The sequence below is a fragment of the Lagopus muta genome, chromosome 2 (assembly GCF_023343835.1).
Source record: "Lagopus muta isolate bLagMut1 chromosome 2, bLagMut1 primary, whole genome shotgun sequence".
Classification (NCBI taxonomy): domain Eukaryota; kingdom Metazoa; phylum Chordata; class Aves; order Galliformes; family Phasianidae; genus Lagopus; species Lagopus muta.
Window position 1 is genome coordinate 46,080,008 of NC_064434.1, and position 23,159 is coordinate 46,103,166.

At 36.5% G+C, this 23,159-nt stretch overlaps 1 protein-coding gene across 8 annotated transcripts in view; it reads right to left on the reverse strand.

Annotated features, from left to right (window-relative positions):
- The window catches only part of HS3ST5 (heparan sulfate-glucosamine 3-sulfotransferase 5), a 207,323-nt gene that overhangs the window by 94,638 nt on the left and 89,526 nt on the right, over positions 1–23,159 (reverse strand). Inside the window, exons 1-3 of one of the 8 annotated variants that reach the window (XR_007374987.1) lie at positions 11,413–11,473; positions 7,176–8,509; positions 2,944–3,090 (exon numbers count right to left, since the gene is read on the reverse strand). The exons of 6 other annotated variants lie outside the window; for them this stretch is intronic. The gene's annotated coding sequence lies outside the window, so the exon portion shown is untranslated. Of the gene's footprint in view, positions 1–2,943; positions 3,091–7,175; positions 8,510–11,412; positions 11,474–23,159 lie in introns of those variants that run through there. One more of the 8 variants, XM_048935687.1, reaches the window with a different exon arrangement.

The window sequence follows — 23,159 nt, forward strand, 5'->3', positions numbered from 1 at the left end:
CTAAATATACAAGCTGCTATACATATGCAGTAAATATATTAGAACTGGAAAATATTAATTTATTTGACTGAATGAGCTGCTTCTTCCATCCACAGCTTCCCATCTCCTGAACATATCAGGTTGGGAATAACATTAGCATGTTTGCAGGCTAACAGTGAAAACAATCTAATCCTGTACTGAGCCTCCTGGGATCTGATTTAATCTCCCTTGCCCAAAGGCAGCGTCTTTTGATCTCAGTATCTTGCCTGCAGACCCCTCCTCTCTCCATCGCTGCAGCTAGCACTGTGCCAAATCCACAGCTGATGGAGAGCCAAGAGTTTTCCATGGGCATGCTGAAGGACGACTGCATAAAATAGCTTTGTGGGTTCATTTGCACTGTGTATACACACAATCCATTAAAGCCGCCCACTGTTAATTGGCCAGTTGAAGAAACAATTGAAACGGCCACCTTTTTGGAAGTTGACTTTGCACTATGAGTGAAGACACTGTCAGCCATGAAGAATGCTGAAAAGTTGCCTGTACTAACAAAGTTATCTTGCTGTTTCCCAATTTCCTTAATAAACAAAGAAAGACATAACTGCCCTGTACCACATAACAGCTGTGTTTGAGACAGTGCTGCAGTCTTTATCACAGAATCACAGAAAGGCCAGGTTGGAAGGGACCTCAAGGATCATGAATCTCCAACCCCCCTGCCACATGCAGGGCCACCAACCTCCCCATTTAATACCAGACCAGGCTGCCCAGGGCCCCATCCAACCTGGCCTTGAACACCTCCAGGGACGGGGCATCCACAACCTCTCTGGGCAGCCTGTTCCAGCACCTCACCACTCTGTAAAGAACTTCCCCCTGACATCCAACCTAAATCTTCCCTCCCTCAACCTAAAACCTTTTCCCACTTTCAATTTGCTTTTATGTCAGTTCCCATCTATGCCCAAATGCTGCCAACCATTATCATATTAACAGTAGACTTGAAAAGTGTCTTTCTTTCCCTTCCAGACCAGAGATATTCAGTCCAATATCAGATGACATGGTTGAAATTTCAGTGTTCTCCTGTCACATATTAGATTAATTAACTCAGCTCTGATTAATTAAAATTAGAAATTTCTTTTATTCAACCATTTAAAATGCCAAATTCAACTGATTTCCTGCAGAGATACAAAGGAACTGCAATTCCCACTGCAATCTTTCATTATTCTTTACAGAGATACTGTGCCATATTCTATACTCCCACTAGAATTTTCACGATGTGGCTGTACTCACATTGGTAAAATTATTCTTGATTTACTTCAGCACAAAAGAGACCAGCATCATGCCTATTGGGATACAATAGTTATTTCCCATAGTTATACTTAAGACGACAACCCAACCCCATCCTACCCCCACTCCCAAAAGGAAAAACACACCAATCAAACAAAAATTAACAAACAAAAAAACTTTCTGCTCTTGGATGGTCTCCCGTTCTCTGTGGTTACTGGAGGAATGAAAATGGTATCAATGCAGGAAAATAATGAGTTAACTGTTTCATTTTTACATGTATATATGATTTTCTTTACCCAGTGCTGTTTAAGAAGTAGACAGTTCAAGAACTTCAGTGACTAATTCGAAAAAAAAACAAAACAACTCTTTCTCCAAGAAAGGGCGATTTGTTGTCATTAAAAACTAAGAAAGGCTGACAACAGGATCTACATAAGCTCCCCAACAATGTATTCCCATGTTATTTCCATGCACGTGTTTTTACTCTGGTGAAGAACAACTGATCTAGAACAGGCTGCCATCAGTTGCTATTTTTCACTTGTGATGTTTTTTGAGTTGAAACTGATTGGAAAGCTGAGAAAAAATATGAAAATGAAGGAAATGATAAATGAAGATTGTCAGAGATGGGGAAGTGGATGACAATCTGCTTCACTGAGAAAGAAGATAAATACTTGAACAAGGGTGACTTTTTCCTCTTATATGAACACTTTCCTCTCTATTTGTTTTAAGCATACCTAGATCAAGACTATTTAAAACACTCCATTTTTGGTTTTTTGTTTGTTTAGTGTTTTTTTTTTTTTTTAAGAAGCCAGTTAGTGTAGTGAGCAACCACATTACTTCTCATGCATGTCAGTTTTGTAATATAAATTTATTACCACACTGCGGTGGTAGGAACAACATAAGAACTTGAAATTAGCAAAAACCATAAAAATACTCAATATCACTTGTGATAATGCTTTAATGTTGTGCAGAAGTCTGGTGGAGATTCTCTGGATGCCTCAGAGTTTTGGCCTCAAAACTTGGTCAGTAAGTCTGCTCTTTCAGATCTAGTTTTCAGCCATAACATCTCTTGATTTATCTATGAAACTGAGTTACATGATGGAATAATGAAAACTGAAATGCAACCCTATGTGATCTTTCCCTGAAGAAGACTTTCCACTTACATTAATATGAATATTTCCAGATGGCATACAAGAAGTTGTGCAGAGACTCTGCTGTTTCCTCATGGATCTAAATTAGATCTGCATATGTACTATGAGCTATGTAGCCATGAGTCTTGAGGACACACAGAATACACTATTTTTAACCTATTTTTCTTAAAACAAGAGGGCAATTTTAATTTTTTTACTAATGAAAGTTGATGTTTCTATGTGCTCACCTGACTCTGGGCTTTACAGCTTTTAATAAGACCACAAAATATCATAGAGCTTATGATTAATTCAAGGGCACTGGCAACAGTGAAAAAAATTATGAAACAAATACCCATCATAAAAACATCACCATTTTAAAGCAAGTATTTATGAAGAGAGATCTCATGTTTTTGTTTATTTTACAATTCTCCCTAAAGTTAATTTTTCATTACACACAAGCAGGTTGTTTTGATCTGACACTGTGTGTCCCAAAGAACTTATCAATGGCTGACTCTCACTCTGCGTCAAGTAGCAGAGACCACAATAGATGACAGAATGTCAGAGAGAGCTCAGTGTCAGCAAATGGAAACAGCTGTTGAGTCTATCAAAATGTTAATGCCAGCTCTTGTTCTTTTAATCTCTTTTGCTCATGCTACAGTGACATTACTGAACTTCAGCAAATCTTCCATTTCCACCTCTAGCTTTCCTGAAACATAAGGGAAAAGGTAACTGGCAGAGTTGAATTAAATACTGATCAACCATTCACATATTCACAGCCAAGTCCCTGATCCCATCTCTGAACAGCTACATATGACACTTAGTAACACTTGATATAATGGTGAAGCAATGACAATGGACTTCAAGAGCAAGCTTGATTAGTTATAGTCTTATACAGGTATGGCTTGACTGACAAATGAAAAGCAAGTTTAGTCTACCAAGTTTATAATATTTTGAAGGACTGTTTTATTTATTAGAAGAAGCATTTTCAAGAGTATACAGAAAACTATTTTTCAGCCATTGTTTGTAAATGTCTATGTCCAAAGCAGTTTTTTTTTTTTTTTTTTCATTATTTCTGATAGAGAAAGGTGGTTCAAAGGACCTAAATCTTATTTCTCCAGAACAGAAGGTTGTGCCCTTGGGCTTACTGTTGTCACAACAGGCAGATAACTTCCACTCATGCTTTTCTGAAGCTCATCTTGCTCGCCAGTTACAAACCCTGTGGTCATTTGTGTGGTCAGTTAATGAATTTGCTGTCAAATAAGATTTAAACTAGGGAAAAAAAGGAAAATAATTTAGAAATAGTATTTTCTTGCACTTTGGGGGTCAAAATTTTGAAGATTTCATACCAGCTTTGCTGGAAAGACAGAAGAGTAAGATTATTTGCAAATATATATGCAGATGAATTGTATCTCTCAAATGAGTATTTGAATAGATAAACATTCACATTCAAGAACTAAGGTGTAACAGATGTGGTCATTTAATTAAATTCCATATACACATTTCTGTTCAAACAGATTCATTTTCAAATGTACAAAAGGGACATTTCTTTTGTGCAAGAGTTCATACTATATTCAAACTAATTCCTGCTCAGCACTGCTAATTAGGAAACCCCAGCAGAACAAGTAATAGTGTATAGAATTACTGGAAGTCTGAAAAACAGCAAACTCCAAACCCTACAAACAGAATGCCTTAAGAACTCCTTGTGCAAAAAAATCTGTGCCATATGAAAGCATAGCAGCTCTTGTTCAAAGCCTCAGCAAATGCAAATATCATCACTACATATATACTCTGAGCTGATGTAATTTGCCATAGCTTTATAGAGGTCAATGACGATACATTGATTTCCACTAATAAGGGTCTGACCTAAAAAAATTCTGCTTTCATTTACCAAATAAATGTTTCTTTTCTTCCACTTTCAAATTGTATTTAGCTTCTCTCCAGGGGAGAAGTAGTATTGAATTAGCATGTAAGCACACTCAGCGCCTATAGTTTGAGCCAGGCAGGATAAGTACAAGGTGGACACCAGAAATTTGCAATTGTTCCTCTTTGTACTATAGATTGAAACATTCAATGTCATAGTGATGAAGAGAGAGCAACACAGAAAGTGTTCTGCAGAAAAGAGAAATAAATCACAATTGTTGTAAAGAAAACTTGTGTCAGTAACTAGGACACAATTTACAAATACAGTTACAAATAAAATGATTTTCTCCTGTTATTAGCATTTTGAAATAAAGAGTAAAGCAAATTGTTTACTTAGGATGGTAGAATCACAGAAACATAGTATATTTTGAGCTGGAAAGGGCTCATTATGATGGTGCAACTTCATTAATGAGGAATGAGCCTTGATTTCATCTATGCAAATTTCAGCAAGGCCTTTGACACAGTCCTCTCCAAGGCCTTTTTTTTTTTTTCAGCCCTGCAGATAAGGACTTGGAGATAGATGGTAACCTGGACACAAGCCAGCAGTGTGCCCTCACAGCCCAGAAAGCCAATCATATCCTGAGCTTCATCAAAAGATACAGCAGGTCAAGGAAGGTGATCCTGCCCCGCTACTCGGCACTGGTGAGATCTCACCTCAAGTACTACACGCAGATGTAGAGTCCTCAGTACAGGAGAGACACAGACCTGGTGGAATGCATTCACATAAGGGACACAAAAGTGATTTGAGGGATGGAATATCTTCCCTATGAAGCCAGGCTGAGATATCTGGGACCACTCAGCCTGGAGAAGAGAAGGCTCCAGGGAGACTTAATAGTGACATTTCAATATTTAAAGATGCAGCTATAAGAAAGAAGGGGATAGATTCTTCAGCAGAGCCTCTTGGGGTAGGACAAGACAAAATGGTTTCAAACTATAAGAAAAACAGATCAAAGGAAGAAGGTTTTTTATGTTAAAGGCAGTAAAGCACTGGAACAGGTTGCCCAGAGAGGTGATAGATTCTCCCACAAGAATCTAGCTATAGATGTCCTTGTTCATTGCAGGGGTGTCAGACTGGATGATCTGTAAAGATCCAACTCAAACAAATCTATGATTCTATTCTATGATTGCATTCAACTCCCGGCTCCACACAGGACCACCCAAAATTCAAACTCAATATATGAAAGCACTGTCCAAACACTTCATGAACTCTAGTATGTTAGTGCCATGACCATTGCCCTGGGGGGCCTGTTCCCCGTGCCCAATCACCCTCTTGAAGAATCTTTTCCTAAAGCCTGCCTGACCCTCTTCAGATGCAGCTCCATGCCATCCCCTCAGGTCTTGCCTGTTACCAAATAGATAAGACCAGTGTGTGCCCCTCCATTTCTCTCTGTAGGAGTTTTGTAGACCTTTTGAATCAGTGCACAAAATTTTTTTTCAGAATTAACTTTCAGGGAAATAAATTTAATTGGAATAATTAAAGTAATTCATAATATAGTCTGCTGTTTGAGTGACATTTCTTTTGCTTCTATCAAAATACTATATTTTTCTGTTTTTCTATAGGTAGCACAGTATATAACTTTTCATAAGAAGTATGATGAATGACCCAGGTTCATTTTTGGGGTAGCATTCCTACAATTATCCTCTTGATTTTACATTTAGAATATTATCTTGACACTAGAAAAGAAGCTTTTCTGTAGTTTTCCTGAGGTAAACTTAGAACTCTATGCTTACAGAAAAAAACTAAGCTGATAAGACAAAAAGATAAAGAGGCTTCATACAGGAGTTCCATAAAAAGAACCCTTTTAAAGTTCTTATTTTCTCTTACTGTTGTAATTTCCTTTTGTGTTCCTTTTCCAAAACACAGCACTCGAATGACATACTTGACACTGCCACCCAATTCAGAAAAGCTACTCACAGGGAAGCTCCTTATGTTTGCAGAAATTTTAAGTAGGACACATTCTCCTCACTGAAGCGAGTAAAGGCACCCAGTGCACAAATGCCCACTTCTCATCAAAGGTACTGAGTTTGTTTAGAAGCTAGAAATCTATCATAGCTAGTAATCATGGTTATGTCTGTATGTAATAAAATGCTTTCTTTAAATGTTTCTCTCCTTGGTCATATCCTTGCTCCTTGACTGAACTAGAACCTATAACAGTCAAACCAGAGGGTAGTTTTCATGTTAAAAAAATGTTTCCCCCATTGTCACATGTACACAAGTTTTTTGTCCAAGAGAGCAACCTAGGAAAGTAATTGATGCAAGAAAACTAATGTGCTTGTCAAGGTAACAATAAATAATGCATGAAAATTTTACACTATTTTCTTTGTTGATCAATAATACAAAGAATATTCTTGTTTGAATTTGACAGTGATCAAAATCCAGCTGGGGATGAGATTTGAATGAGATACTGGTTGTAAGGCCAAACAAATAAATCCAGCCATATTTTAGAGTTTCAGAGGATTTAGCTTAAAATTCAATAACTTTTTTTTTTTTTTTAATAGGAACACCATATTCCAAAGATTTTTTTGTTTTGTTTTTCCTCCTTTTAGGTGCCTAAATCACCACTAAGATTGTTATGTAGGCACTGCAGGGCTTGTTGCAGTGGTTGCAACCTACAGAAATTGACATTAAATATATATCACAAACAGCTTGATTTTAAGGCCAGAGGAAATTCTTATCCTTCACTTTCCCATGAAAATCAGACATATAAAGTTATTGTAAAAAATTCATGTTTTGAGATTTTTTTTACATAATTATAGTCATTTTGTGACATACTCAGGATATAAACACAGAAGAAGTGTAATTGCAATTTTCAGCAACAGATAACAACAACACTGCTCTAAAATTAAACCTACTAAAATGTTATTACTTACGCTAGTGGTGCCTGGAACACAAGGAGATAATCCTAAAGCATTGTTGTTTCATAAAATGCATCACATAGAAACTTCAGAGTTCAAATTTTGAACATCCTGAGTGGTATAAGAAGGGGTTTGCATATTGTTAGTTGAACAAAGAAGTACAGAGCATTTGTACAAATGTTTTTGATATCAATTATCAAGAGGATGAATCATAAGAAAATGCCTCTAACAAGTAATAGGAGATTTTAAGAAGTTTTGTAGTGAATCATGATCGTTTTCTTTTTCTTAAAACTATTTTACTTTTGTTAACTCTTTTCTTCTACCAGAGTAATATCATTCTTATGTTTATGGTCCTATTGTATTTGTATTGTATTTGTAAAAGAACAATAGTTGGGTTTTTTTCCTATGAAGTTGCTAAAAATCTTTGAGGAAATATTACATCCAAAAGAATGTCTAGCATTTCCCTCAATATTGTTGCTCTACTGATAGGATTTGAAGATTAGAATTCATTTAATTCTTACTATTTTTTCTTTTTTTGTGATCTCTTCCATAAGATTGCTCTCATTTCTTCTACCACTTTGTTATGCACTCTGAACAACTTTCATATCTTCTGAAGGCAAATAAAAACTAAGGAAACAATATTAAAGTTATTTTAGCTTCTCCCATCAGGAAGAAAGCTTACACTTGTGTGGAATGGGTAGGATCTAGAAAAATAGCGTACCATGCTTATGATTGATACATTTTGAGCAGATAAATCAGCTGAAGTCTGCTATGTACCAATAGAATATCTGCTTTGTCCACCACTCAGGCTGCAAGAAATGCATTACTGTTTTATTCATATTATTAAAAAGGAAACGAGGTTTCAAAGAGGTTCAGTGGTGTACAACATCTGCATGTCAGCACACACATACAGTCCATGGAGCAGGAGTCTGATCCAGAAGGTGCAGTTTTGTACTAATTGCATCCAGGAACCTTAGATTTTTTATTTGAATTTTTTACATTGTCCAAAGGGAAGCCTGAGTTCTGAGAACAGGTGATACAAACATGATAGAAAAATGCAGATCTGACTTCTCTGATGCTTGCATACAATACAAAAGCAAATGAGGAAACACAAATGAAAAATATTCACTACTGAATTTTTCTTGTTTTAATAAACTGGAATCTCTTTTCTTATGAAAATTGCAGAAGCTTTACCACAGTAAATAATGTATAAGTTAAAATTTATTTCTTATTCATGGATGTACTGGGAGTTCCTGCATGATCAAGTTTAGCTTTATAAAGCAAGCAGTTAAACTGACTTCTGAAATCAGTTAGCAGACAGCTACTTCTTCCTCTTGTCCTGGGATCACCTTAAGAAAAATTCATAGAAAGGAATATATTACCTGATGATTTTAAAGACAGAAGATAACATTTTCATTTTCCAGTACAATCTGAAAACATAATAAGATGAACTCTTAAAAAAATTTCAGTGTAGCTTGGACTATCAATAACACAAAAACTTAAAATCTGTGATAATAGTCAATAATTTGAAGTACCCCTTGTAAACAGAGCATCTCCCTGAATTGAACTGCTTTGTCATTCTTTAACCTTAGAGATCAAAGGACTTTTTTACTAAACAATGTGAGTGATGACATCGATGACACATATTTAAGGTCTCTAATGTCTTATGTAATAATTGGCAAGTGTTATTGAAAGTTTATTAAACAATAAACACAGCATGAAATGCCAGCCTGTGAATATCTAGAAGTGTAGTTTAGGGGTGTTTACACCTCCAACCTTTTCCTAGAGGAAAAGAAAAAAACTCAGGGTAACAATTTATATTTTTTTCTATTTAGCTATAAGTTTGTACCAAAATTGCTCTCTAAAAATTAACTACTAACTAGTAACTGTGTATGCTCCCAGAATGCTACAGTCAGTGATATCCATTTTCAGAATTTGTGTAATAGTCTTTTTATGCAAAACAAAGACTAAATAAGGAGAACAGTACAGAAAGCAAGACTAGATCCTCAGTACTTCTCTCTCATGAAAGAAATGCTTAGCATCAGAGTTTTAACTATGTGAGTATAGTCTTTGGCCAAAATCCATACAAAGATGTTCCTGCACTTGGCACAGATATGTGCAAAGCATAGTAATATAGGCAATAAATTACAATGAGTCTACGAGGAAAAGAATACAGAGGCAGAATGGGAAATGAATTCAATTAAGTGTAACCAAACTAAAAAGCACCTGGAAAAGCACACTGGGGTGGGAAAAACAAATCATAAAATGCAAGCGGTATCTGCATATGCTGGAAAGTTGTTAGCTCCAGCATAATTCTGAACTGAAATTGACTTTATTGCATTAGCTGTTATGAGTCTTCCCTTGGTCTTCCTGTCTAAAGATGCACTAGACCCCAGTATCTATGAAAATCATCTTTCCATCATGTCCAGCTAGATTCCACATATCAGTCCAAACTACTTTGGAAATGGCTGACATTGATGCGTAACTCCTTTTGGTACTGAAACTGCTCATGCAGAGTTCAGAGGGAAGGTCCCCTCTACACATCATGTAATCGACACTACATGGAGTAAGTAGCTTTCACTGATAACGTAGCAGTCTTGAATAAGAAACCCCAGCCACCCAGGCATCTTCAAAGTGATCATAGACTTGTCTGAAGTCTAAGAACATCACCAGAGGAGGGGGTGATAAATGTTCAATAGGCCCTACTATATAATAAGCTACTAGAAAATGTGAAGCAATTTGCCTTGTTCAGTGTTGGTTCATGTTGTATTTTGGGAAAGCATTAGAGACAGAAGGCTGCTAGATGAAGCTCTACAAGAAAAGTTGAAGAAACTTATGGAGGAGAAGGTGAATTGAGCCAATCTGCACAAGTGAAGGTCATTCAGCTGGCTTTAGGTACTGCTGAATGGGAAATAACTGTAGTCAACAATGAGGGATCCACCAATTGTACCAGACAAAGCTTTCACATATTGTAGAAGGGGATAAAGTCCCTGTAATGCACATAAGAAAATATGCTGGCTCTTTCCTACAGTTTGGCTCTTTCCTGCCTTGGGTAATGACAAATGGACTTTCTCAAGCATAGTGATGGTGGATCTACAGCTGGCTTCACCATGCAGTGGTTCAATAAACTCCATCCCTCTCACCCTGCAGGACTATTATGACAGATGGATCCCAGCTACAAGTTATACAAGCTTAACAGATGTTTCAGAGGAATGGATCATAGAATAAGGGAATGATATATCAAGGGGAGATCGTGCCTGAATAATCAAGTGGCCTTCTATGATGGAATAATAGCATCAGTGGATAATGAAAGATCACCTGATGCCATCTACCTAGATTCATGCAAGGCCTTTGACATGGTCCCACACCACATTCTTATTTCTGTATTGGAGAGCTATGGATTTGAAGGCTGAAATAAAGAATTTGTTGAATGATTGCAATCAGAGGTTTATGATCCACGTATAGTGTGGTGACAAGTGCTGTTGCTCAGGGGTCAGTCTTGGGATCGGTGACCTTCAACATCTTTATCAATGATGAAAATGGTGGGAAAGAGTATACTCTCAACAAATTTGAGAATGACACTAAGCTAAGTGGTGCAGAGCAAAAAAAATAGAAGGAATGCTACATAGGGGGACTTAGACTGGCTTGATAAAGGTCACATTGGAACCGAGATACAACAAGATTCAACGCCTCTTTTTTCATTCCCTTACTTTGATCCTTTTCAGACATCCCTCTCACTTTTGTCCCAGTGCTCTGTCTACTCGAGTACTGAGTGACATGACATCGAACTTTGAAAGCTATGCTCTGAAGATTTGCTGATTACCAAGCACTCTAACCTCATTAAATGCAATTACTCATTCTGCATAGTTAACTACTTTTTTAGTACAAGAGAAAATTAATTTCAGTAGTAAACTAGCATAATTTGGAATAAAAACTTCTTGAGTACTTCTGTTTAATAGAATTTATTCACCTGTAGCAGTTTATCTCACTACAATCTTCCCTTAAGTAGAAACCTGATAAATGCTGTTTAAAGGTGTCTAAGTTTCAGTAGTAACTTCTATTGGACCTGACAAAAACAAACCAACCCTGTATTCTGTCTGATCTCTAGAGGCTTTAATACCAGGTGAAATCCTGAAGGAAATCATTAATCAGTGTATAATCAAATAATATTTGGCTGTTATAATCACAAAATAAACAAGACAGTTAGGCAAAGTAGACTATGATAATAAAAGAGAATAAAAAGAAGGCTTACCCTTATGCTGGGCTCACCCACAAAACAACACTAGAGGTGATCTCCAGAAGAGATCCTTCCCCACTGGTAGCCAGCTCTTAAATAGGTCTAGGAGGGGTGCAGCCAGGCTCCACCCCTTCCGGCAGCACAGGTGAATTGCCTTCACCTGTGCTCCTCTGGCTGACTCATGGCTCACCTCAGGTGATCAATCAGAGGTTCAGGCCGTGACTCAGCAGTTCCCATACAATCAGCAACAGAAATACATCAAGTGAATAGAGGGGGGACATTTTTACATGAATGCTGATGTTTTTGGGTGTTGTGAAAAACTGCTGGTAGTATTCTAGAATCCAATGATTACATTCAGATGTTGACAATGAAAGTTTAGATCTTATTCATCTGGACACCTACCTTTGGATGCCTAAATTTATTTTGAAAGGTGATCTGAATCTTTAAGCAAAGAACCATTATGAATGTCTAAATATGAAGTAGAGCTTTCAGTCTCAAAAATATTTAAACTACACATTCACTCAGAGCCATCAACTTTGTGTTAAAAATGAAATCGGGGAAAAAAATCTTGAAACTTTGGACTTCTTAGTCTCCTCTCTCCCTATATTACTCTCTATTTCTGAAATGTAAAACAATGTAAAAATTATCCAATGCATGAAAATCCACCAATTGGAGGAAGGAAGGATGAAATGATTTGTAAAGGTATGATGGATAAGGCTAAAAAGATGGGGCTTTCTTCTTTAGATCTCACGTACTGAAAAGAAAAGCATACCTGGAAAACAGTGATACAATGAGCTGCTAGCACATCTCCAGTTATCACATCAAGAAGACTAGCTGAGACCAATCTTGACAAAATGCAAAATTACACCTTAAACTGCTGCTGCAGTAGAATACTTGTTTCAGACCTATCTGGTCATTTTTTTTCCTTGCAGAAATCATACACTTCTATCCTAATGCTGCATAACTGACTTTTTGTGCAGCTTTTTCGGGGAAACTGCTGACACAGCTGTTCTGCTAGCAGATCAGCTCAAACTGCCAAAATGCAAATGCAGATGTATGTATTCCAAAACATTCCAACTCACCAAGAAATCTCTTTCTTGACAGATAATGCTGAGCATACGAGAAGCTCTGTGACAGTGATTGCAATCCCTGATGATAACAGCAGGATTGTTATTTGCCCTCCAACAGCACGCTGCCAGCAGGAGCCTTTTTAAGCTTCTGAAACATGCAAGGTCACTAACTCTCATCACAGTTTTGTTTATAAACTTCCCAGGGAAAAAAAAAAAAAAGGCTTCTTTTCTGCAACAGTCTCCAAGTGTTTAAAATCAGTGATGAAACATCTCTGGACAAAGGAACAAATTTTGCATTTTTAATTTTAGGCCATTAACTACGTACATGACTTCTACTTTCTCAACCAGTATTTATTAACTTGCAGTCTTGCATTAATCCATGTAGCATCCAACACAGGAGGCTACACAACTGTATTTAGCACTCAACAGATACGTGTTGTCCATTATTACCATACTCAGAAAGCTTTTCTCCTTGGGGGCCTTCTAATGTGGTATTTAGCTTGAATCCTGACATGGCTAAACTCCATTAAAACTGTGCACGTGGACTCAAGGGCAACTGTAAATAATGCAAAAATAGATCAATACTAATCTTGAATTGTTTATGTACAATTCTCACAGAGCTGTTATTTATGACTCCATCCACATCCTGTGTTTTAGTTCTGCTTTGCTGTGTTTTCCAAATGGTAGCAGTGACAGTGGAAGCATGCACAGAGTTGCTTTAACAGATTATGTAAGAAATATAAGGAAAAATTACACTCTCTCATTGTAAGTACATAGAAGGATATGCTCTCTAGAAAATATCTTCTCCTGAGAAGAATAAATTTAAGGGTGGAAAATGAATAACATTTTTTCAGCACAGATCATTCTTCTGGAGCTTAACTTGCTGATTCTATTAGGTGATTTTGTTTACTAACCATCCTTCCAAGCATAACTACACTGGGAAAATAACTGTGCCTTATTCTAAATATTAAAAGAAAACTTGTGAATAAATAAATTGTGCTTGTCTAGATTAGAAAAAAAGTCAAACATACAATTGTTTATTGAATATTTGAATCTACTTTGAGAATTCAAAAGTATAGCCCCATTAAATAATAAATAATTATTAAAGTACATATTTTTCTCTTATGGCTGAGTTCTCATGAGCAAATCCTTTTAACATAAAAATCTCCTAAAGATTATTCAGATACCACTTTGAATCATAGAACTGCTTGGACAACAAAAGGCCTTCCTTCTTTCCTCCTGACTCTGCCTATTTTATCTGTTGTGATTTTTCTAGCTTTGTTTTTCTCTTCACCAATTTCTTTTACATACACTAAACAAAAAAAAAATGTATTTCAGATAAGAAAATAAGAAAGATTTTGAGGAAAACCGCTGCTTGCAGGGTTCTATCACTGTATTTTCTCATTAAAAAGTAGCAGATGGGTTGCTGATGAAAATTCTAATAGGTAATGTTAAAGCATTAATACCATCAGCTCAGGGTTTTGTATAACACAGTGAACCGTATGCTGCAGAGCTGGGGATCTCTTTCCAGCTGTCAGCTGACAGTATCCCTGGGTTCCTGCTAATTGGCGACACACCAAGGCAAACAAGTCAGCTAATTCCAGAACAGTGAACTGATTAACTTCTGGTATATATACATATTTATAAAGATAATTTTTCTTTTTGTCTCAGTAACTAAAACATTCACTTCTTATTTGCAAAAGTTGTGGACTACAGAAGTATTAATAACATAAAAGAAGCAGGACTGATATTTTAAAATGAATGTTTCAAGACTCTATTAATGCTAAAAAGGGCAGTTCTACATGCATGTAGGAAACTGAGAACGATCATATAGTTCCTGTTAACCCACATAAGCATTTCAATTACCATTCCTCTATATTTGACAAAGAAAATACAAAAATTTCACGAGATTATTTTCCCTACTTTGTACTGAAAATACATCATTAGAGAGTTAAAACAATGAAAATCAAATTAGTTTAATTTAATATACTTATCATGAATTCCTAAACTGATAAAATCTACTATTTTTAGATCAGTAACACAGTAAGTTATGAATTTTGATTTTATCAGGTGTAAATATGAACGATTGTGTCAGCAGATACCCTTCACTGGCACATATACTGGGCAGTCCCTTGGTTTTAAAACTAATGTCTGGACAGCTCAGAAAACTTTTTAGAATGTTCAGGAGTGTGGTTCTACTTTATTAATAGAATTCCATAAGTTGGTTAAAAAAATAAAAGGAAAATTAAATACAATATCTGGTAAAGTAAAGAAATGTTAAGGAATTATTGATCACCGAACTGCAGGATTACTACATTAGAATATATATATGGTGAAGACAGATGGTGGCTAGAGAAGTTTTTTATTTCATTTTTATCCCTTAACAAAAAATGCAACTTTCAATGAACCGATGTAAAATTCATTCTTTTTAATGACCATGCTGAAAGCAACTATGGTATATTTTAATACAATAATGTTGAATGAAAGAGAAATAAAAAGTTGAGAGAGCAGAGGCAGGATCCCCATATATGGCTAGTATAAACTGAGTGTCTTAAATTGTAAACCAGAAATTGCCACTTTTAATTGTTCTTCTAGGATCATCACTTCCATGTTCCTAGTTTTGGATTGCCACAGTGTCAAGTGAAAGTGGGAATACGCTCCCTTTCACAGAAAGTCCATTAGTTGGACAGCGTTGTCCTGGTGGGAGCAGCTGTGATTTTAAACACCCTGGAGACAGGAATGGCCTTGAGATTTGGCCTCTCACTTCCTAGCCCAAATCAATAGAACTTATCCATGGTTACAAGTACAATCACAGTGCTGCTCTGTGGTTAGCTACCATTAACTTATTGTTTCTGAGAGAAAAAAAAAAGCTAAAATATATTCTCACATCCTTTCTCCTCTGCTCAAAGTTGGACAATAGTGCTTTAGTCTATAGTCTGCCCTGTGATCTACAGCCAGTCAGGATGTGCATACATTTATTAGTGTAACTTATCAATAGAAAACTCAGCAGCTTGGCTGCAACTGATTCTCAATCTTCTCAACTAATTGATCTATTATGCTTTAACATTCTAAGACAATAAGTCTTTATTTTAGGTATTCTTTTCCACCATCTCTTTTATAAGTTAGAGCAACTTCACATTAGCAGTTAAATTTAAACCAACTTCTTGTCAACCACATTTCCTTCCAACAAATTCTCTTATTGATAACATGATAAGTCCAGCAACTATTTTGCAAGTGTTTGGCTCCCCCCCCTCAAATTGTGTCTTAGTTTTATATGAACACTACTCTCCCTAAAGATTATTACATTCCTTCTGAATACAGTGCACACTCAATAAATTGAGCCATTCAATAGCAGAGAGTGGTGCTACAGCTGCAGTCAGGAGAAGGAATCCTAAAAAAAATATTCAAATATTTGAAGACAATATGCAATATTTTCTAGTTCCTGAATAAGCAAATCAACAGAGTAAAGATTTATGCTTATATAAAGTATTTCAGCTTGAGTGTGACAACATTAATTATCCACTGTAACATGCTAATTTATAATTATGAAATCAGTAATTTAATTGGCATCTAGTGCAGTGAAAACGTCCCTGACAGTGTTATTATCTAAGTGCCGTTGCTTGATGCTTTCAAACTTAGTTAAGCTGTCAGAAAACATTACTCTGTTGAATCTTTATGCTTGCAAAATTGATAAGAGTTTGACAAAAGATATTTCAAAAAGTCTCACTACATGGCTGCTTCAGACACAATCTACGCATCTCAAATCAGCCTAGCTGATTTGACTGCTGGTCAACAAGCACATCTTACTACTGATAGAAATAATGAATATCCATACTCCTAAAGAGTAGAAGCTGATTATCTATATGAATTACTGACGAGGACAGACTTACTTTCAGAGTTTTATTCATGGATGTGACAGTGTGTATTGGCATTCATGTGTTTGTAGAAGCATAATGTGGTAGTATGAACTCCAGATTTACATTACATCAACCAAAAGATGAGAGCAGCAACTTGAAGTAGAGATGAGCAGCACAAGAACTGTGATCAGATCAGCCAGTTCACTGTACTGGAGATACTCTACATTAAAAAAAAGCCTGGGGACTAGTTTTATTCCTGCTATTCCTTTCACTCTTGAACTAGAGATTGTAGCTGGAGCAGCAGGCAGTTCTTCAAACTTGTAGACTTGGGTGAAGGGCCTGATCTTCAGAGAGAGAATCACATAAAGGGAATACATCAGAATAACCTTAACAGGACAGTGATCTGCATGAGTGATGCTCTGTCAAAGGATGAATCCAACTTAAAAACTAGGTACAGCAGGTGGTGGAAGACATGGAAGAGAATAAAAACCCATGCTGTAGTCAATAAATCATCCTACAATGGTTTCTTAGCTCTGTTATACATGACATACCATGCCTGCGTAACTATATCAGTGATGGAAGGTTTTCTTCCACTAAAATTGTTTTTACCTCTCCTGCTGTTAATGGGACTGAAATACCACCACTATAAGCAGTTCATTAAGCCCTATGGGAATAAGCCTGGATAAGCAAGATATAACTGATGACATAACAACATGAGCTGCTGAAATATTTAAGCATAATTTTCAGTTATTGCACAGAGACTTTTTTGGCTTCCTGGCAGACTTGAAGTGCTACAACTGCTGCATGTGTACAAAATATGTAATTTTAATAATCAATAAAAACATCCAACTAAAGCTGATAAGCTGAATACCGACCAAAAATATATTATCAGTAGCTTGGCCTATGTGTACTCAAGAAGACAGAATACAAAACTCCCACTAATATTACATTACATTTTTGAACACTGATGGAAATCAAACAGTGGATGTGAGCACAGTGATGCAGTGGGTGACAGTGAATCACCTCCACTGGTACAGATTGTTCTGAGTTCAGTATGCAGGCAAAAATGCAGAGTTAATGCTGGTACCTATGTTGAAAGACAATGGTTCACAGCTGAGAATCTGCTCTATCAAATAGCGTTATTGTACTCTTCATATCTGTTGTAGTTTTCATGGAAATAAATAGAAAGTATTACATTTGGAGTGACATGTACAATATCACCCCACATTATAAGTATCATTCTGTCAGATAGTTACATGTGGAGTAGTATTCAGATTCCAGAAAATAAAGCTCAGCAACAAACTTCAGGTGGGTAATGGAAATTTCTCTACAGATGGAGGAGAAAGGCAGCAACATGTGGTTTGCCCTTCCTGACTTAGTACTGCATAGCACCTTTGCAATTTCTAAAACTGAGAGCAGTTCTTGGCAGTTCTGCAGCTAGCCTTTTACTCAGATCTCTACTCTCTCTTTTAAGTCCCATGACAGCATTTTTTTCCAATGACTTCTTTTTATTCCATTATTATTCCTTTCTTTCTTGCATTTGCAAGCCCCAGTATTGTCAGTGGTGACTTCTTTTGGGAAATGACTGTCTTTCATTGTATCCCTACCCTTTCGTTACATACTGGACAAAGTAATATGCATGCACACAGCTTAAGCAGCAAGTAGCACCTATCCTTCAAAGGGTGCTTCCATCAGCCCTAGCAGCGTCCTGCCATTCAACAAGGTCTTTCTCCTGGGTCATAACAGTTTCAGGGTAGGCCTGGGGAAAAGTGGCTGGAAATTTGACTGGCAGAAAAAAACCCTGAGTTTGCTGTTTGACAGCTGGCTGAACAGAGCCACCAGGGCACCCAGGAGGCCAAGGAGGGCAATGGCATTCTGGCCTGCACTGGAAATAGTGTGGCCAGCAGGAGTAGGGAAGGGACTGGTGAAACTGTGCCCCAAGTACTATGTTCGGTTTTAGGCCCCTCACTACAAGAAGGACATCAAGAATTCACATGGAGGAAGAAAGCTGGTGAATGGGCTAGAAAACAGGATTTGTGAGGAGAGGCTGAGGGAATTGAGATTGTTTAGGCTGAAGAGGCTGAGAGGATGTTTTATCCGTCTCCAGAACTACCCAAAGGGAAGTTGCAGCAAGGAAGGTGTTCTCTTTTCCCACATGACAAGTCTCAAGAGCAATTTAGATGGGATATTTTCACAAGCATTTTTTCACAGAAAGAGTGGTTAGACATTGGAAGAAGCTGCCCAGGGAAGCGGTCAAATCCTTAAAACTGGACCTAGCACTAAGGAATATAGTTTAGTGACTGGACTTGCTAGGACAAAATGATGGTTAGACTTTGTGATCTTGAAAGCTTTACAATCTAGATGATTCTGATTCCATACTGAAAAACAGCTGGTAGCTTGAGCAGGATTTTAACATAGTTTGTTATCAGAGATGCTTGTACATGTAGTGGGAACCACCTGCTTCTGATGTGAGTAGAGCCTGTGGCCATCAAATACTCAGATGTTGACCTTATCACTTCTCTAACCTGATACTCACTGGGGATAATATTCCCTTTCCCTTTCCCTGTCTCTCCCTTCTGTTTTTATTTTTCCCCAAAAAAGCTATTTTAACTGTCAGTATATGATGCCAGCTATACACTTATGAATCTGTCTCCTTTGTGCCACAGTAGATGATAGATATTTTTTAGCCACCTAATTTTCTGACTGTTGGAGTTAAGTAAAACATATCCCACCTTGAGTCAGTACTGAGATTGAGAGCTGGCAGGTCTTTGCTAACATCTGACTTTCCAGTGCTTAGCTGATGTGCACAGCTGAGTTCACAAGTTAACAAAGAGTAGCAATAGGGCTATAACCTGTGCTAGTAGAATAGCTTAATCTCTTATGTTCACTTTTTCCAGCACTTCCCACATCTTCTGCTTCATTTGAAAGTAAGCCACAATTTGACAAGAACTTTTAGGTTTATAGAAACATTAATATGTTTAACATGATGGAAAGGGCACCAATGACAGCAGAGCAGCAAGATCCCAGGCAGCACCAAATAAGAATTTCCTCAAAAGTAACAACAGTGAGCATGGAAGTAAGAGAAAGAAACTGCTTACCTCCAGAAGATATTAGTAATAGTATTTGTAGGAATAGTATTAGGAATAGGTTTTGTAAGTAATAATCACAGAAGAATCGGAACTGTGAGAAGTATGTAGATTGCCCCCAAAATAATGTCCCCTATGTATTTCTATGGATGTTACAACAGATATGAAGAGCACAATAACAGTATTTGATAAAACAAATTCTCAGCTACAAAACACTGTTTTTCAGCTTAGGCACCACCATTAGCTCTGCATTTTAACCAGTAATGAACAAAAGCCTTCAGAACAGTCTGTACCAGCGGAGCTCCTGCCACTGCTGAAATGCACTCCCCACTGCGTCACTATGCTCACATCCACTCTTTAGTCACCATGAAAATTCAGCAAGCACTGAATGAATGTCAGTGACTGACATTTTTTCTGCATGAAGGAATTCAATGACACATCTTTGCTTCATTGGCACTTACACATTAGATGCTGTTGTTTCAGACTGCCCCTTTGCTGCCATTTGTCACGTGGCCACAGAATGTAATGGAGTATTGGTGGGAAGGTCCAACCTCTACTGCCATATAACCAATATTCACCTCTGATGTCATGGGCCAACATAACAAAATAAGAGGCATGACTTTTGGAGCTGCCCTTGTAAATCCTCTAGCCTAGCATTTCCAGATCAAGATTTTGATCACTATCAAGATTTTGATCACTATTGAAACTAATTAACTACATCATGAAAGGGAAATAAATCTGAAGAAACAATATCGAAAAACTAAGCTACTATTTAGAAATTTGGAAAAAAAGTGTGTGATATGCAAAATGCTTAATTCAGTTTCCTTGTGTATTTTCATTACTGAAATTACCAAGAAGATTCACCATACATAACATCATCCTAGCCTTTAATCATTTTAAATGCAGATTTATGATGCATAATATAATTACCATGGGAATCATATGAAAATAACTATTTTTGAAGTAACATACCACAACATGTAATGACCATGCATTTATAAAACATTAACAGTTAGCAACACTTCTGAGTACAGTGACTTGTTACTCCTTTTCTAATGAAAATGAAGCCAATTCAAAGCAGTCACTGCTGCAAAAACACGAACTTCAACGTAGACTACAGACTTGGATGAGAATCAGAACATCTTTAAAAGAATGAAAAAGAAACAAGTATAACCAAAATTCTGAGATTAATTGTGCAAAACATGAAAAATTTCAGTTATGGCATTTGAGAGAGAGGCAGACCCACCAGCCTCCCAAGTCTGGGAGACAGTAACTGAGACACCACGAAACAAATTAGCAACTCAGACATAGTTATGCAGTTTTGAACCAGAGCTGATTCACATACAGCTGAAGAGAAGCCTGAGGAAAATGCTAGCTTGGTAGAGATAGTCTGCTAGAGGTGGTTTAAAACACTTGCTTACTCGTTTTGCTATAAAATATAAACCATAATTCAGCATTGTTTGTTAAAGATAACTCAATGTTGAGAGCATCTGTAGCTTTTTGAGTGTCTCCTGGTGAGCTTTTTAAAGAACTGGTTTCCAGAAATTATGTTTGTTTAAATGCTAAGTTACAATTACTAAGCATCTGTTAATCTGAGTTAATCTGTATTATATAATTGTTAATCTGAGTATCTGTATTAAACTTGAAAATATTATGAGAGTATATAAAACCAGAAGGCAAATAAAACAAAATAAAATAAAAATTCAAACAAACAAACAAACAAATCCTTCAAGTGTTGTTGTCTTGTTTTGCTTTATTTTTACAACAAGATTTTAGAACAGTAAAGGTTGAACACATACTTAATGCTTTTATTAACTTGAGGTAAATTCCTGTATTAAACAGGGAAGAGAACAGGACTGAATAGGACTTAAGTAGGACTTATGCATTTAAAACTAAGGACATTCTCAAAGACTTTGTAGAATTAGGATTTAGTTTGCCTTTTGCACAAGCCAATTTAGATTCTATTTAGGTAGAACCATAGTTACACATTTTTCAAAATAATTACTGAATAAGTAGTAAAATAGAATTTAAAATGCTGCAATATAACATTTCTGTAAAAAAAAATTAAAAGGACACAAAAAATGTGCTTCCACTTGTATTAGTTACAAGAATAGAAAAAGTAGGTTAAAGCTTAGGAAATTCCTATATCATGTTCAACAACATTAAAAATGTCAAGACATGAATGAATGTCAGGAAACGGATGGGATCTGGCAATGTTAGGCAATATTAAATAGGCTGAGATTTTGTATAATATTTCACCATTTTTGACAGTTTATATGCTACGGATTTAGAAAGAAGGCTCATTAATAGTTATAAGATGCACCATATTCAATTTTGTTCCGTGTTCTCTTTGTTCCGAGGCACTTCAACGGCAATGAAAAGATGATTTGGACTCAAGGAAAAGCTTTTGTAAGAGCTGTCAACTTGACCAAATACTGTTTTGAGAAATCTGAACAAGAACTTTGACAGTGAACTTAATTCAACAGAAAATTAATAAAGGAAATCAAAGCAAAACTTTTTTTTTGGTTTAGAGAGGAAGAAAAAAGAAAGAATTTAGTACATCCACATTCTTTCAGGTTTTTTTTCCCACCATGGATTTACAGCCATTCATTGAATGTACAAATTCCATTTGGGTGAATGACTGCCTACAGGAATTAGCCTGTGTTTGGGACAACAGTTTCTGAAATGAAAAATACTCTTAGATACTGAGTTATTCATTCAGGCTTATGTGAACACAGCATTTAAGAGTTTGTTCTTTTTCATCTATTTTTTATAAAATATGGTTTGTTATCACTTTCTGCTTTAGCCAAATGACACACATAGTGATTTCCAAAAACACTTTTGTTTCTTTATTCCACCATCACTCATCTTCACCTTATTCACCTAATTAATTTCTGTTCCCAAACTTCAGACCTGAAATCAATTCTTAAAATTCTTATTTTATTATTAAGACAAATATTCTTTTAGTGTTTATGGAAAATAGTGATGTGTCTATTTGAAAAAGAACCCTTGACTAACATAAAAGAGGATTAGAACTATAAAGTCCAACATTTCTCCCCAACACTCCACTTTGCAGAGTAGAGAAGTTTTGGAAGATTGTAAAAGGATAAAATATTAACCATAGGAGCTTTTATCCTTTAGCAACCCTTTGATCAGAAAATGTTACTATATTGTCTCAAGCTGCATTTGTATTCCTAAATGTAAATTAACGAGAATAAACAAAATGTAAATATACACACTGGAGCAATAAAAAAAGAAATATAAAACTATGAGGACATGCAGAACAATTGTTCATGCTGCCAGCATCAATGATTTTTCTTTTTTTTTTTTTTTTTACTCCTCACAAAAGCACAAGGATTGGAACAGACCTCCGGAGATTGTTTAGTCCAACCTCCTGCTAAAGCATGATGCCTACATTGCAAGTCTGGAATGCCTCCAGAGAAGGAGACTCCATAGCCTCTTTGGCAGTTTGTTTCAGTGCTCTGTCACTCTCAGAGTAAAGAAGTTTTTCTCATGTTCAGATAGAACTTCCTGCGTTCCAGTTTGTGCCCACTGCCCCTCATCCTCTTGCTGCGAGCCATCAAAAAGAATCTGTCCTCATCCACTTAAAACTCACCCATTAGATATTTGTAAGCATTGATAAGATCTCCCTCCTTCTTGTCCTGGCTGAACAGCCCTGAGTCTCTTTCCCTTCCAGACCAGAGATATTCAGTCCAATATCAGATGACATGGTTGAAATTTCAGTGTTC